At 41.7% G+C, this 16,915-nt stretch overlaps 1 protein-coding gene across 2 annotated transcripts in view; it reads left to right on the top strand.

The window, feature by feature from the left end:
- Positions 1–945: 945 nt before the first annotated feature.
- The window catches only part of MBP (myelin basic protein), a 111,624-nt gene continuing 95,654 nt past the window's right edge, over positions 946–16,915 (top strand). For both annotated transcript variants that reach the window (XM_054284653.1, XM_054284652.1), the window contains exon 1: positions 946–1,028. The gene's annotated coding sequence lies outside the window, so the exon portion shown is untranslated. The remainder of the gene's footprint in view (positions 1,029–16,915) is intronic.

The following is a 16,915-nucleotide window of genomic DNA, read 5'->3' as shown; positions in this document are numbered from 1 at the left end:
TACTTTTGCATTTTTGAACTGAATGGAAGCACTGCCCGAAGTACTCAAGCAAGAGAACTGCCCCAAATACTGGATGAAACGCAAAAGGCAGTTTCTCATCCCTCTGAACTCCGAACAGCCCGGCCCCCGGGGGTTGTGCTCTGGAGCTTCATTCCACGAGGGTGGCTGAAGTTTGCTTGTGCCTGGCGCTAAGGTCACAGCGGGTCCTGGGCTCCGGGATGCCCATGGGGCAGCGTGGGATTCCCTTCGGAACAGCGAGATGGGCCGTGGGGCATGGACCAGGCAGAGCACGGCGACACCGGGTCTCTGTTGTGGGTGTGTGACTTCGAGTCTAAAGCTGCAGCTCCCTGTGCCTACCCCTCCCGCCACCCCCTGGGCATCGGATTTATCAGGATCCCAGTAAACCCAGTTATAGGAGGAACTTCCCGGCCCAGGGCAGCCAGCCCCGGCCGGGCAGGGCAGGCATCCAGACAGACACAGACAGACAGACAGGTTGCCACCGCTCGCCTGGCAGAGCCCGTGGCCGGACGCAGCTCCCAGTGGCCCAGAGCCACTCGTGTCCCTTTCTCAGCTGGAGCCCCGGGGCGTAACGGGGCCCCGTCCCTCCTTCGCCCCGGGTCCCTGCCCTTCCCTGCCCGCCTCCGGGAGCTCTCTCCCGCCGCTCCTTCCTGCTTGCCGCCGGCTGCCAAGGAGGGCGGGCGGGGCGCGGCTGCCGGGGCACCGCGCAGGTACCGGGGCACAGGGGAGGGCTGGGGTCGGCAAGGAGCACGGCAAGGAGCCGCACGGCGCCGACACCGAGCGGGGGCAGCTCCCGGAGGAGGCGCGGCTGTGCGGCGGCGGGAGGGACCCAGGCGCGCTCCTGAGCGCGGAGCGGAGCGGGAGCGGAGGTTCCCTCCCTCCGGCTCCATCCCTGTCTCTCCCCTCACCTGGGCGCTGCTCCCGCTGTGCGCGCTACCCCCTCGCACCTTGGCTGCCCCCGCCCGCTGCATGCAGCCCCTGGAGCGCCGCAGCCCAGGAGGATACGCTGGGTGCGTTGTGATTAACTAATTTTATTTTTTTATTATAATTACTATTTTTAGAGGTTTTTCTTTTCTTCTCTCGGGGCGGTTTCGCGGAGGGGAGGGGAGAGGGGCAGCCGGGCCCTCCCCGCCACCGGCGGCCCCAGGGCTGTGCCCGCCCCGCACGCTGCGCTCCGCTCCGCTCCGCCGTGTTTGTTGTTGTTGTGCTCCGGGGAGGGAGGCGGCGAGCGAGCGGCTCCCCCAGGGCTGCGGAGGGCGGGCAGCCTCTCGGCGTGCTTCTCTTCCTCCTCGCCCTGTGAGCCTCCTCGTCCTGCTCGGCGGGGCAGCCCCGGGGGCTCGGCGGAGAAGGAGCGGCGCTGCGGGACACCTGGGCAGGTGGCAGCGGTAGGTGGCCCCGGGCTCCTCGGGGAGGGATCCCGCCCGCGGCAGGGTGCCCGAGGAGCGGGCAGCGCTGCTGGGGACGGCGGGGAGGGCAGGCGCTGCTGCCCGGGCCCCGCAGGTGTCTGTCTGCCGGGGGCTCCCCGTCCGTCGGGGCGGCCGTGCCTTACATAACCGGGCGGGAGGCCGTGCTATGCCTTCCGGTTTCACATCGCGGCCGTGCCCGGAGCCTTACACCGGAACGGACAACTTCTCCCTTTTTTCTGTTTTGTTTTGTTGATTTTTTTCCCCCGCAGCGCAGGACGGGCGCTGGCGGAGCTGAGGAGCGGGGCAGGTGCTGTCCCAGCCGCGGTGCCACCGCTGCCCCGGCGCGGCTGGGCGCTCACGGCTCTTGCCGGGATTTCCTTAACTTTCCGTGGGGAAGGTGCACGGGGCGGCTCCGAGGTGCCGCTGGGACGCTCCTGCCCAGCCCCGGGACCCCGCACCTTCCCCGCCCTCCGCTCGGCTCGGCTCGAAGTTGCCGTGCTTCTGATGCTTGCCACCGGCTGGGCGAGGGCTGGGCAGCCTTGGAGGTGTTTGAGGTAACTCCGTGTGTGATGAGCTGTGGCCATAGCAAAGGCTGTACTTCTAGCGCCTTCGAACGCTTGGGGGGACTTTTTAAAAATCGCTGCATGATTTGCCTTGGGAAGAATGTAAACACGCATTTTGTAATTTTAAGTAGGTCCATCCTGATAGTATTTCCTGTGTGCACTGCCTTTGCCCTTCAGTATGTCAGATGCTGTGTTTGAAGTAAAGTTGATTGAGATACTATGAAGACACTGGGAAAGTAATGAATTCTTGCAGAGAAACTGAAGCTTGCCCCCTCTTCAGTGGAAGCAGAATTCAGTCTCAGGTGATGAGGAGTGGTAGCATGCATATTGCACTGGTTTATTTCTATTACAGCCACTAATGATTTTTAAAGAGCTGAGACTAATATAATTTTGTTGGTGTGGAGTACTGCCAATTCACAGATACAAACAAGTATTGTAGGTTGTGGTTGGTTGTGTATAAAGGTTTGGAACACCTGGCTGGAAGGATGATGAAGTGCTCCCTGTCGGTCAAGGTAAATAATAACAGAGTAAGGGAACAGTCTTGGTTTGTGTTAATGATTTGATTACTTTTGGTAGCCAAGTAGGAAACAGTTCTCTAAAATCTTTAAATAGTCTTAGGGCAGTTAGCAATTACTGGTATGAGTCCATCAAAGCTCTTGAGCATCATGGATTGTGGGTTACATTGGCTCTGTCTGTCAGGGATTGCGTTCTGAATCATTCTAAAGAGCACCAAGGAGAGCATTCCCGATGCCATACCAGGCTTTACCCAGGTTTCTACTTGGATATAAGTAGAGCCTAGAGAGGACCAGGAAAGGAAAAGCTTCCATTGATGCTTCCCTAGAATATTCCCTCCAGGCAGCTGTGGCTAAAGCACTCCCATGGGTAGAAGTGTTCCCTTGGTTCTTGACCAACACAAAGTTTGTTGTTCCTTCTTGGATTCTATACAGTAGTTTTTTCAGTCTCTCTGGAAATAGGTAACCAGATGAAGCATTCTACAGACATTATTAATAGCTGATAAGATGGTCAGAGGGCAAGTTCTTGTTTGCAAAGGCCCATGCACAGGAGTTATATTGAGGGATATTAATTTTCAAAGTGGTGTTCATGCATTAGACTCTGAGATAATGCATTTAAAATAAAGCTTGATATCTGTAATTAAAAGAAAAAGTCAAAGTGTGGTGTCTTAATGAAATGGATTTAAATTATTTTTCACTGAGTTGGGAGAAAGCCATGAATCCAACATATAGTCAGCTTCAGTAAATTTGAAAGTAGAGAATTAAGAACAGAAACTGAGTTTATGCCATTCTGTACAGCTGAATAGTATTCACAGGCTTTCAAAGCCCCTGTTCTATCACAATAGTTAATATAAATAAGGTAGTGAATGTTACAGTCACTATTGGGGTGATACATTTCAGTTCACCACAGGCTCTTAATGACAGAAACTGGAGCATGTTAATTCAAAATAGTTTCATATTTATAATTGCTTAATTTTGTGCATTTACGAAAAATGTAATGACAGAATTGTTCTTACACTGGGATTTCTTGCTCAAGATGCCAGCTCCAATATGACACCTAGAACCTGACCTCCTTGTTAAAGACCAGCTTGTCAGAATTCTGGAAATAATCAACTCGGAGTATCCTGCACATGCAGGGGAGGATTATATCTGTTTTCAAGTCTTGAGAACAACCAAGATGACACTGGTTGCCCCATTAATCGATAGCTTAAGTGAGACATGCTTCCAGTTCTTTTCAGTTCTGAAAGTTGGAGAAGATGAGTGTTTGTGGTGTGTTAGATTACATGTGAAGGTGCATGGAGTGGTAATGGTGGGATGAGGCAGGAGAGCAACCCGAGTGAGTGTCCCTACTGTTGTGTATCCAAAAATGTCTTGTTTGTTCTTTCTGTGGTGGTTTATTCAGTATGTGATGTAAATTACCCATATGGTTGAAATAGCCACTTTGGTTATTTATTCCATCAAACAGAACGTATAAATTTAGGCTCTAATTGCTCTGCTACATGATTTTTTTGTGACAGAAGAAATGCATTAGAAACTGTTGAGAGAAGGTTGAATAAGCTGAAATATATACATCTCATGCTTACTTGAAGCATAAATACCAGAAGTCGTTCAGTGTTCAAATGCTACTGTTTTCTGTTAGCATCTTACCTGTCAAAAGGCAGAGCTATGAAAATACATTGGTGCTCATATATTAGAACCTGGGCCATGTCGCTCAAACTTTTACTTACCAGAACTAATTAATTTAATTTACTTGAGAACATAACAATTTTTGACAGTCAGCAGTGTTATTGGACTAATATGGATGAAATCTAGTAAATTTTGGCTAAAACACTTAAACCATAACTTGTGTTTAATGAGGAGAAGTCTGGAAGGTTTGCAGTCTAAGACTCTTGCATACAGGTTTAAAGTATAAACTCTGCCACAGATTAAAGGACAGCAGAGTCTTCTGGATCATTGGTAAAGTGCTCTGTCCTGTGATATTTAATTACCTGAATATTTTTTCTTTCAGGCAAGACGTCAGGTTGAAACTGTTGTCTGTGTTTCCTGAGGTGAGGCTCTTAAAGAAAGGACAGCAGTGATGCGGAGTAGCTGGTCAGGAACTGCTGTTTTAAATACAGACAGCTGATAATCTTTTATAAAACAGGAATTTTTCTGGATTCTTTAAAATACCCTGTTGAAGACAGAAAGGTGTCCAGAATTGTTAGATGCTCCCAAGAAGAAAATCAGTGGAACATAGTAATTTCTGAAGAAGCCTGAATTTATATGTGTTAAAAAGAAAAGTTAGCAGCCAATGGAAGAAGAATCAGAAAAAGGGTATATGCTTTAGAGTCTGACTGCTCAAATCACTTGTGCAACTGGAAATTCAGACAGATAACTCTAGGCTCCAGTACTTTATTTGTGTATTTCTTGTGTTAATATCCACTTTCCAGGGTGTCCAGCCTTCTGCACAGAGTGATTGATTTGGACCTCATGAAAGAATCGATACAAAATGAACAAGTTTATCTCTGAGAGACCAATGCAGTGCCCAAGGCAGTGGCTGGCTGCAGTGGAGATGGCACTGGAGCTGTGTTCCTGCAGCCTTCAGTCCTGGTTCTGTGTTCCTGCAGCCTTCAGTCCTGGTTCTGGCTCTGGCTGTGTGGATCCTGCTGCAGGCAGGCTGTTCTCAGCCCTGGAGGAGAGAACCTGTGAATGCTGCATTTGGGCTGGAGGAGCACAATGTGCTGGTGCTGACTGAGCCCTAAGCTAAGATGCTGCACATCTTTATTGAAATACAGTTCTCTAAGGGTTTTGCCAACGTGAGAATTTAGACAAAATAGTTATGCTAAGCTGTGGTGGGAAAGAGTTGCACAGAGCTTCATTGATGGTTTTCCCTTAGGGAGACAGCGATAGTGCCCATCCTTATGTATTCAGTGGCAGTGAATAAAGGCTTTGTCACAATCAGTTTTAGATTTTCTTTACTTAATAATTTCATTCAGATAACTGTGGATTTTCTATTTTCATTTCTCTAGTTGTTTTCTTGTATTAGTAGCACATGAAGAAATGTCTTCTTCAGTCTAATCACCACACATACCAAATGTTTTCCTACTTGAATCCTTGTATCATGTGAACTTTTTGATATAGTATTAAATAATTTCTGATGTGATGTTTATGATTAACAATCTTATGAACTTCTTTAAAGATGAAATTGTACTCACGTTTTCTTGCTTTGCTGGCTGTTTTCAGAGTTTGGTTTTTGGGCTTTTTTAAAACACTTTTTCTAGATATGGCTTTTTAAACATGTTTTCTAGATGTTTGGGAAACATATCAGTCACTTTCATCAATTTTCTACAGCTCATCTTCTTGAGACATTTCCAGAGACTGACCCTTCTGTAAAGGGTTGATCATCCCGGGTTTAACTTTTTCTTGTAGAGATTGACACACAGGTTACTACTATTTTCTCTAAAGGATTCAAGGTCTATTATGAATATTTATTAGTAGCTAAAGAATTTCTAAATAGCAGACACTTAAACAGTTGCTGACAACAGAATTCAGATTTTAACGTTTTTGGGCTTTCATATTCTGAAAGAAGCTTTAGGCTTCTCGAAATGCTCTGTTAAAAATAAGTGGAGAACTCTGGTTAATATAGAGTGAGATAATTCCTATGAGCCTTCTTGCATCAGTTGCAGTAACTGTGAAATCCCAGTTCTGTTGCTTGGAATAGCTGTAAATCTTGGACATAACCCAGGAAAGCCCACACAAAAGGCACGTGAGAGAAAAACAAAAAATAACATGGACATTTTCAAACAGTTTTAGACAGTTTTTTGGGTATTTTTTGCTTCTGTACTGAAATGATTTTGAAATAACTCAGCGAGGAAGTTAGTTTTCGAAGTATTTACTTAAATATTGCTTTTTATTTTATTTTTTTATTTCCCCGGGAGCATTTGGAAGCCCTTTCAAATGGGAGAAACAAGGAAATTAATAAATCTGAAAAGACTGATCAAGTCAGAGGTTTTGGTTTTTTTAAAATAAATATACGAATGAAGGTAAAATAGGTTTTATATTAATTTTTCTTAAAATTTGAGCAATTTTTCATCAACATATCAACTGTACTAGGTTTGTTTTGCATGTTGGAAAGAAAGATGTTTTTTAAATCTGACTTTTTTAGGATTTTGTTCCAACACTTATAAAATTTCTTAGTGTGTGTAATTGAAATTCTTAGTATTTATTTTTTTAAACACTTGAAAAACTTAAACATTTGGAAATGTTTAAATTCAGATTTTTCCAGGTTGGTGAAGTTAACAACTGTGGGGATCTAGTGTCTAACTCTTATGAAAGTGAGAGGGAAAGCAAAATCAAATACAAACCAAGTTGTATTTCTAAAATTATTCGGGCATATAGTGTGTTTTTTTAATATGTTTAACTGGTGCATTATCTTTGGCTTCTGCTAAAGAGTTGCAATTGCAGGATCACAAGTGAAAATCTGTTTGTTCTTAGTTCACTTCTTAGTTGGAAGTCCCAAAATTCAGGTAAAATGATGCAGCTGGACAATTCACAGCCATCCTTGGAATTCAGATGCTTATAAAAGAGACTTGTCAATGTGAGAGATCAGTACTAGCAGGCACATATAGAGCCATTCTGACTGCATTTTTGAACCAGTTTTTCTGACTGGTCTTGTGAATACATGAAAGACCATGAAAAATAATTATTATATGTGGATTAAGTTAGATCGAGGACTCTTGTAGTGCAATAACAGCCTGTCATCTCAATGGGCATATATTTTTTTCTCTAAAGATTGGAAAAGTGCTGAAATACAGCTGTTCTGTTGTCAATGCCCTGCCAGTTTTTTTGGTTTTTGTTTCTTTTCATACAAATTCAGCTGTGATACTTTCCAGATTAGAAGGCAATTGTATTCTGATTATTCAAGGGCCTTCTAGGGGACAGTGTACAGCTGCCTTATCTGTTCTGGGCATGGTCTTGCTGAAGGGTGGTATGGTGGTAAAGGGCCAGTCATGAGGTTTGTTCATCTTTGGACTAAAGGTGTTAAAACTGCCATAGTAAAATCAGAGTTTCCAATGTAGCAACAGCCTTGGAGCCCTAAGGACAGTTGTCCCGTAATTTTTGTTTATCATTGGCTTTCCTAGATTTCCTTGATAGATTTCAGATGGATAAACTGAAGTGAGGTAGGGTGGCTTCAGGTTGGCTGGATTAAGTGGTAGAGGTGCTCTTTGCTGTCTCCTCAGATCTTCTTCCTCACGGACCTGAGAGTATCACTTTGTATCCCTTTCAGCTTGTCCACACAGGTGACCAAATCTCTCATTCCTCAGGCTGGGTTAGTGCCTCGAAGATAAAGCCTAGAATTTATTTTTTTTTATGCAGCAATTCTGCAGATCCCAGTGACAACTGTTACTGTGCCCTTCCAATCTGTACGTACACCTGTGTCTCATCAGCATATCCCCTAGCTTGTTGCCATTTTCTCCTGACTAACATATGTAATAATATGTGTATATATTTAGAACTTCTATTGGCTTCCTACAGTAGTGACTCCCAGGAAGCATTCCTGCAGTTTGTGACAAATTGCTCAATTACCCAGACTTTCAGTTCATCTCCGAAAAGAGTCATCAGCTTCTGGGGGTGGCAGTTCCATATCATGCACAATACCTCATGGTTAATAGCAAAACATTGCTTTGTGATGTTTTCTAAGGTATTGTAATGCTTTTCAATTATTCTTCTCCAACACTGTTGTTTCCTGGATGTCAGCATTGCTCTTCTCTTCTAATTCTAAAAACATGAGTCCTTAGTTAAACTCTCTTGTCAGATCTTTTTAGTTCTCTGGACGAAAAGTAGTGTTGGGATATTATCTGACAGAACTTACAGTGATTAAAATAAAATGCTATACTTGTCCCTTAGAGCGTTAAGAAGGTACAGAAGAAATTATGGCAGATTTGTGCATATGCTGGTTTTTTTTTTTTTGTTTTGTTGGTTTTTTTGGGGTTTTTTTGGTGGTGGTTTTTTTGTTTTGTTTTGTTGTGTTTTTTGGTTTTGGGTTTTTTTTTTTTTGGTTTTTTTTTGGTTTTTTTTTGGTTTTTTTTTGGTGGAGGATGGCTGTACAAGTTTGTGTCCAGAAAGGACCTGTTATACTGAAAATTATGACAGCAAAGTCTGAAACCAAATGAAGGAAAATAATTGGCCTGTGTTTCCAGTAGTTCTGTGGTATGGGATAAAATACTGATGAAACAATACAGAACATAACTTTGGGGATTGGTGTGCCTTGGAGCTTTATCCATAAAGAATGATGTAATCATTGTAATAGGAAACTTTTGGACCCCTTCTGGGTTGCATTTGGAATGTTTTGATAGCTCGCATCATTCTAGAGAGCTACAATCAGAGTAAAACTCATAGTCCTGTGAATTACTAAAATCCATTATCAAGTTACACAGTGATCCCATTTTAATTTGTCTCTTCCGTGAAATGGTCACTGAAAAATAGTCAGCAGTTTGATTCCAGGCATTTTCATTGCTACATTGGTTAGCTAAAAAGAAAAAAACAGTGCCTGGAAGCCTGTCTGAACAACAGTGGCAAACTGTTTTGAAAGTGGTTGCCTGTTGTGCTTCATATATTAACAAAATGGGTGATATGAGTAGAACCTTTCCACATGCCTTAAGTCAGCCTTGTTATTAAGTCTTCTTTTGTTTTTCTGAAAGTAGAAAGAAGATGAATTTTTTTCACAGCTGTTTTTTAGCTTAATATACATGCTCAAATAATTGGGACGGACTTAAAGGAAAACAATTGCAATTATCTTCTGCTTTGGCTCTTGTTGAGTCTTTTACTATTAGATTCTTTTCTCAAATGTTGGAAGCTGCTGAGGGACTTCTCACTGGAGTGTGGAGCTTCTACAAATAGAAACTCCCTGACTTGTATTTTGTGTTATCTTTTATCTGTACTATTACTTTGCCCTGACTTGTTCCTGGAAAAGAGATGCACAGCTTTCACAGTTTCAGCATAGTCTGACTCAGTGCTGTTCACCTGGAAGATAGGCAGTAATTTGGCTTTGGTTTTGTTCTTCAGAAAGATACTCTTATCAAATGGGAAATCACCTATAATAGGCTCACATGGAAAAATTGTTGCTTTAATGGAAATTTTAGTAGGTGCTTTTCATCTGAGTGCAGGGCTGTTGGTGTTGAAAAGCTAATCTTAAACTTTGGCCAGCATGTAGGCTGGGTTGTGAAATACTCCATTCTTCTCCTCCTCCAGTGGTAAAATACTTTGTATGTGGTTTGGTTATTTGGCTTGGGTTTTTTTTTGGTTGGTTGGTTTTTTCCCCTTCTTAATTCTAACTCCTGAATGCCACAACCTTCTTTATTAATGAAAGCACCGAAGGAAGAGATTTGTTTCCAAGTGAAGGCTGAAATTATAGCCACGAGTGATAATTTTTTTCTGCCCCTGGAAAGAGTAAAAAAGAAGTAATGAAAACTACTTTCAGCATAATTGGCATTTTATAATAAATGGCTTGCATGTTTCATCCCTGTGAGTAATACTTTGTCCATTAGGCCTTAGCAAGGCCACAAACAGCATACAGCAACAACAAAAGTATGCTCCTTTTCTTAATGGAGTTGCGTGGTAAAGCACTGAGTAGCAGCTATTTGGAATTCTTAACTGCAGTTTATATTCCATCATTAGGGACTGGGTTTCTTTTCCCCTCACCTAATACATATTTACAGCTTCCCAGATCACAGCTGATGTTGTTCTGCGGCCATGCACCTTGGCAAAAAGCCTGGCCTCATCATTTTTATAATTTATTTTAGGTATTGAAAATTTGATACTATGTGCTCCAAAGCTTTCTCTAGGCTGAAGAATCCCAGTGCTTTCAGCCTCTCCTCACAGGATGTGTGTTCCAGCTGACAGCTGTCTTTGTGGCCTTCCACTGAACTTGCTCCTGGTGACATTTCATGATGTGGATCCAAAAGCAGACCTGGTGGTGCAGACACCAGAGAAGTGGATTGTGCATGAAGCAGGACAATTGCTTCCCTCAGTCCACTGGCTGTTCTTCCATTTCCAAAGGCTGGGAAGCTGTCAGCTCTCCTTGCTGCCAGCTGCAGGGCTGATTCATGGCCTGCCAGGACCTACAGCTTGTTTGCAGGGGAGCTGCTCCCCAGTAAGTTGGTCTTCAGGCTAGGGTCTCAAGACATTATTGTTTGCCATATCTAAGTTACTCTGAATGGCAACCCTGCCCTCCAGTGTGTCTTCTACAGTAGTGTTCACAGACTTAGTGCGCTGCCAGGTCACTGTGAAAGAATTTAAACAGGATTGGGTCCCTAACCTATTCACTTTGTCACCACGGACAGATTGTGAACCATCAAGAGCTGCTGTTTGAGCCTAATGATAGAGATGTTTGGGCTTTTTTATCAGCTGGTAATTTGCCCATCCATGCTGTAACTTGAATCAGGTTAAGTGTGATGATGCTGCAGGAGAGATTGAGTATTCCTAAAATCAAGGTGGGTGACACCAGTGATGTCTCATCCACAAATCCTGTCATTTTATGGCAGAAGGCAATCATATTGGTCAGGCATGATTTAACCTCTGTAAATCCATCCTGGTGATTCCCAATGACCATCTTCTCCTTAACATGCCCAGAAATGACATGCAAGCAGGCACATGTCAGAACATACTGTGGGAGTAGATACACAAACAATGAAAGTAGGCTTGGACTGTGATGTTTTCTTTCCTAGTGGTCCCTCAGATGTGGTAACTGGTAACTTGTGCATGATCTCTCTCCTGCCCTTCTTTTCTGGATGCCCAGTTGCTGTCCATCTGCAGGTGATGAGTGCATGCTGGTCACAGGATTGAGCACCTGCACCTTTGGGAATGTGGTGATGAATAAGCTGGCACTGCATGTGACCTGGGGGAACAAGTTTGTTAGGAACAGGATGTTGCTTCTAGACTGATTCCTGCTCCCTCTGTGTGTGTGTGTGTGTGAGGAATTTACCAGATAGGAAGGTTACAGCAAAAGTGACAGTAAGTTTAATAATTATTTTAGCTTGATCTAATGCATGTTAATGATTATATTGATGATCTGCTTAAAGCCAGTGGGCTTTGCCCTTCTTTTGTATTGATTTAGTTCCATTATCTTGCCATTAGCTTGACAGTAAAAGTATTGCATATGTAATACTTTTACTGTGTCAGGATGTGTGAAAAATATGAAGTTGCCTTCTGATATGCATTTAAAGCTTCTTTTTTTTTTGGTAGTTGTTTGGTTGTTTTTTTTGGTTTTGTTGCTACTGTTAATCTGCTTTTACAACTTCTCTAATTATGTCGTGGCTTTTTTTCTGGTAATCACTATTTTGATATTCCCTTATTACTCATAATTTTAGATGGTCTTTAGAAAGCATCAGCACCTGTAAAATGCAGTAAGATCCACAGTAAAACTGAGACTTGCTTGATTTGTACATAGTAAGAAGCAAAGAAATTTAACCTGATTGTATGATGCTGAATAGTGAGTTCACAATGACTTACTGGGGAATTCAGTGTTTCTCAGATCTTATTAGCACCACTTGCCTTACTCGTTCAGATGCTTAATTTTCCAACCTCTGTTACTGATGAACAGTTATTACTCTGTAGAGTTCTTCAGGCATCAAAAAATTTTGTCACATGATTATAGTTGTCCTTAGTTTTTTCCTGTATAGATCTATACATTTAGATATTAATTTTTATTAACTGCATTGTTTTTTAGGACTGAAAAGCCCCTTCAGAGTAAGGTTACAAGTATATTTAATAAAACATTTCTAAAGGAGCAGTAGCTGAACTGATTGTAAGACTTAGATTCTACAATTTAGAAATGTTCTAGAAACCATCTAATCAGCTGTGAATTAATCAGAAATACAGTATTCACAAAATGTTTTGAATGGCAGGTGTAATTAGTTCATTATTGTAATGCTTCCAGTAGTGTTTAATTGCAGTAAGACTTCAATACTTTAGGAAAAAGATCATAATAGTTGGCAAATCATTGTCAGTATTTTAACTCAATCTTACGTGTATTCCAAAATCATAGTGGCATTTTCTGAACAGAGACTGAAAAATTCATGTAGGGGAAAAAGTCAAATGCTAAATGATACCTCTATAGTAAATCCTAGATATCTAAGTTCTTACTTTTATGTATAATTCCTGTCTCTCTGATATTTTAAGAACTGGTTTTATGCTTTACTTGTGAAATGTAAAATCACATTTTCCTTGTGTTCAGTTTTTTTTGTGTTCAGTAAATAATTTATTTTTTGTAAATAAAAGATTAACATGCAAGTACAGTATTTGTAGAATATCACATTTGCAAATGGACAAATGATTAAATATGTTTCACAATCAGCTAGCTCTGTACTTTAACCTGAGAGGAATAACCAGGGCTTTGGAAAGAAGGCAGTTAAGTAATTTCATAATCATTCATGCATTACAGCAATAATACTGGCACACACAAGCATAAAAACTGGTTTTGCAGTGTCTTCCAGATGGAAACAAATAAAACAATCTTCAATGGGCTTTCTTGTATGAGAAAAGACCACCTAAATAAATAAGATCAAATGAAAGCAAGAATTTTAGACATTAAGGTTTGTTGCCTCACTGATTTAAAATAGATAATAGATAAAAAAGTTATTCTGTATATGTCCTTTTGTCGTACAGAATTATTTTGTGATTTTTTTAAAAAATTGATTGAGGGAGGCGTTGACTCAGAATAGGTTGACTCAATTCCAGCTTATTTTGTTTGTATAAAAACTCCTGTAGTGTCAGTTAAATAAGTTGCCTGTCGTGTAACTTCTTAAGCATTTTAAGTTTTCTCAATTTAAAGATTGCTGCAATTCATAAATGTTTGAAGTTATTCTTATTTGTATTTTGTTGGAAGGCAAGAAATCATGGTTTGAAGAGAATCAATCATAGACTGAAGAGAATGTGGAGTAGCATTGTGGTGAGGCATATGTGGTGAGTTTCTGGCCAAGGGAGAAGATCTCCTCCTGCTTGAAAGTGCTCTATTTACAATATAGGATCAGGCAGGTTGTGGGGGTGGAGCATGGAAAAAACTCCTCTGTAAAAAGATTATATGTTCTGGATTATGTTTGGATATGGACAATTTTCAGTGGGCAGATGGGAAGCAAGTAATGGGCAAGATGATTCTATTGTCTGAGTGTTATGAGGTGAAAAGAGCAAGATAGTAACCAGTACAAAAATGATGAGGTGCCTTTGTTTCTGTGGCACCTCTTGTTCATCAACTTGTACATGTTCCAGTCCCACTGGACCTGGCATCACTGTGCATCTGATTCTGTTATTGTCTGCTTACACCTTTTCCCTGTGTGCCATTTGAGAGAGCATTTGTGGTATGGTCTGCAATCCTCCTCCATTTTAGCAGACCACCAAAATCAGGTGACATTTTAAGTGCTTTAGGACTGGCTGTTTATATTATGTAATTGGCAAGATAAGGGAAACTTCTGTGCATGACTAATTGAATATAAAGAGTGAAAAAAAGTGCTCTCTGATTTATCCAAACTGATGAAATGTTTACATGCAGCTATGTTTCAAAAAACCCCCAAACAGTTCTGGTGATAATTGCTTTCCACTTTGCTTAGCTTCAAACATACAGAGTCTGGAGTGCTTTTAACTTACGTTTTTAAACATCCTTGCTAGATGCTGTGAAGCCTGTGGTTTTGGGGGTGGAGCTGTGTTTTTTTCCTGAGTGAATATTGTGTGCTTCAAGATAGTAAATGGGGAAAAGAGTTGTGGTTTCTTGTTTTGTTTTGGGTTTGTTTTTGTTTTTGGTCTTTTTTTTGTCCCTAGCATTGCTGTATTTTTGTTTTGGAAATTGGCATTAGATTTGGCAGATGCTCAAATACCAAACTGAGAATGGATTTACTAATAGATACTTACCTATAAGCAATAATGCATTAGTGTTATTGGTTAAACAAAAGAAGGTAGTGATGAAAACAGTAGCATTAGCTTAGTAAGAGCAGGTTTGGTCATTCAGAATTATTTTAAGGTCTTAAAATGCCACAGACTAAATATTAGGGACCACAGTTGAGCAGTGTTGAAATTAAGAAGGGATTATTCATTTGGGAGTGAAAGACTCTAGCTGTAACATCTCAAACTTATAATAACTGTTAATTTATATAGCTGAATTTCCACTTAAAAATGTATTATAAATCAGCTAAATCCTATTGGTATACCTTAATTGCTTGCAATTCAATAAAAGCAGGTTTAAGTACGATGCTTCATTAAATAATAGACCCATTGCTTTCACTCGTAGCTAACTCATGTGAATGTTAAATTATAGGTTTTGATTCAGGTCTAGTAACTTGTATTAATGACTGTATTTATGCCATCCATGAGTAGTTGTTTGAAGGGGCTGTAGGTGAGTTAAGAGCTGCATGGTGGTAGGTTGGGTGGAGATATTGTTTGGAGTAAGAAAGAAAGAATTTGGCCAAACCAGCTGCTAAGTATCTCTTGTGTGAAAGGTTTTAACTCTTTTAGGGTATGGAACGCGAAGCACTTTTATGGATTGAGTCGATGAAATGCACAAACAAATTGCTGGAAGAGTTAATTATATAGTTTGTTCTGTGCATATGTGCTATAAAGTTTCAGTCACAGACTGTGGAAATATTACTCATTATTGCATTTCCATGGAGCAGTGTTTACTGAAGAGTTTTTGAGGAGGGGATTTTAAGGACTCTTTTGGAATATAGTCCTAGAGGAATGTTATGAAAAGAGCAGTCCAATTGTAAATGGTGTGGGAAATAGGGGTGAAAGAAACTTGATGAGCCTTGTATGAAACCCCTGGTCCTACCTAGTGCTCAGAATCAGATGTCTCAGAATATCACCCAATGTAGCCAATGAGCAAAGGCTCCTGAAAGTCAGTATCCATCCAAAAAAAGTGTGTTTCACTGCTGTTTCAGTTCCTGGAGCTGTGGAGGGCAGAGCTGGACTTTGTGTGTGTGTGACAAATGTTTCCTGAGGGCCAGTGCTCACAAACTTGCAGAAGAGCTGGTTAGCCAAGACCCTGCTGTGCTGTGGCTGGGATGGAGATCAGCTCCAGCTCTTTCCCCAAGGGTTCAGACCTGTGTTTCCTGCTGCAAGGAGCAGGCTGCCAAGGTAGAGGCTGTTGAGCAGGACTCATGTTCCCTTTCTTCAGTAAATGCATGTCTTGGTGCAGAGGGGGTTACAGCTCTCCCATACTTACACTGATCCCTTACAGGATAAAGTGGATGAGCTCAGAGTGGGGAATAAAGTCTGTTTATCTAATATCCTACATGCCGGTGAAATCCAGCTGGCTAAAAGCTATCTTATTTCCTTTCTGTTCCCCCTTTCCAGAGCAGTGCTGGTTTTGTGATTTTGTTGATTTTGTTTTGTTTGGGGCTTTGATTATTTTATCATTTTTTACAGTCAGTTGTCACTATGAACAGTGACACTGTGAACTTTTTCTGAATGAACAGATTCAGAAAAGGATAGGCCCTCTCTGCCCCCTGCTCCCCGTGCTTCCCACCCCAGTGCTCCAGGTACATTGTTCAGCAATATGGGTTGAAATATTCCCAGGCCAGAGGAGTGCCCTGTGTCATTGGGGCTGTCTGACATGGTGAGAACCACACCATTCATGCAGTCCCTGAAATATAGTGGTCAGACTCTTGCATTCTATCTTCAACACAGCTAGGTGTTCTACTCTCCTCTGGTTCTCCCAGAGTCCTGCTCTCCTGATGTTTAGAAATATTCTGGCTTTCAGTTTAGTTTTATGTGTGGGCAGTGTCTATTTTCTCTTCCTCCAACACTCATTTAGCCTTGCTTTACTTAGGCTTGATGTGTTATGAGCTTTTAGCCTTATCTCTGTCTAATAGGTTCCTATTGCTGTCCTCATCTTCCCATCTGTTCTAGTAAAAAATTTATGTTGTTAGATATGGCTGACCAGAATTGTACCTTGTATTCAGCTGATGTTATGCTAGTGGCTGGTGTGATGAGTTTAATTCTTCTCTGTTTTAGCTGGAAATACTCCTTCATGATACAATGTAGGTCTGTTTGTCTGGTTTTTTAAAAATCTATTTTCCCCTTGCCAGATCACACTGGTGACTCACAGTTATCCTGTGATCAAGCCAGACTGATCTTTCCCTCCAGTGTCGTCTAAGACGATCCCTGGTTTCCCACATCCTGTGTGAGTGTGCTAATCACAAGCTTATTATCTCATGGTATAGGTGACCTTCTGCTATAGCTGCCTAGGAAAAAAAAAGGCAGGGAGTGGGTTGTTGCAGTGGTTTCCACTGTGTCTTGTGATAATCTTGAGTCTGATAGTTCACATTTTCTGTGTTTGAGACAAAGTTGGCTGAATGAAGCCCTGGGATGTCAGAGAAATAACCTCATTGTACATTGATGGGGTTCTGGTGTAAAATCATGTGAAGCTGCTTGGCTGTGTCATCACAGCTGG

This window comes from Melozone crissalis, unplaced genomic scaffold (assembly GCF_028551555.1).
Source record: "Melozone crissalis strain CALT ecotype California unplaced genomic scaffold, PUWL_Pcris_2 ptg000042l_1, whole genome shotgun sequence".
NCBI lineage: Eukaryota > Metazoa > Chordata > Aves > Passeriformes > Passerellidae > Melozone > Melozone crissalis.
This window is presented reverse-complemented; position numbering and strand designations above follow the sequence as displayed.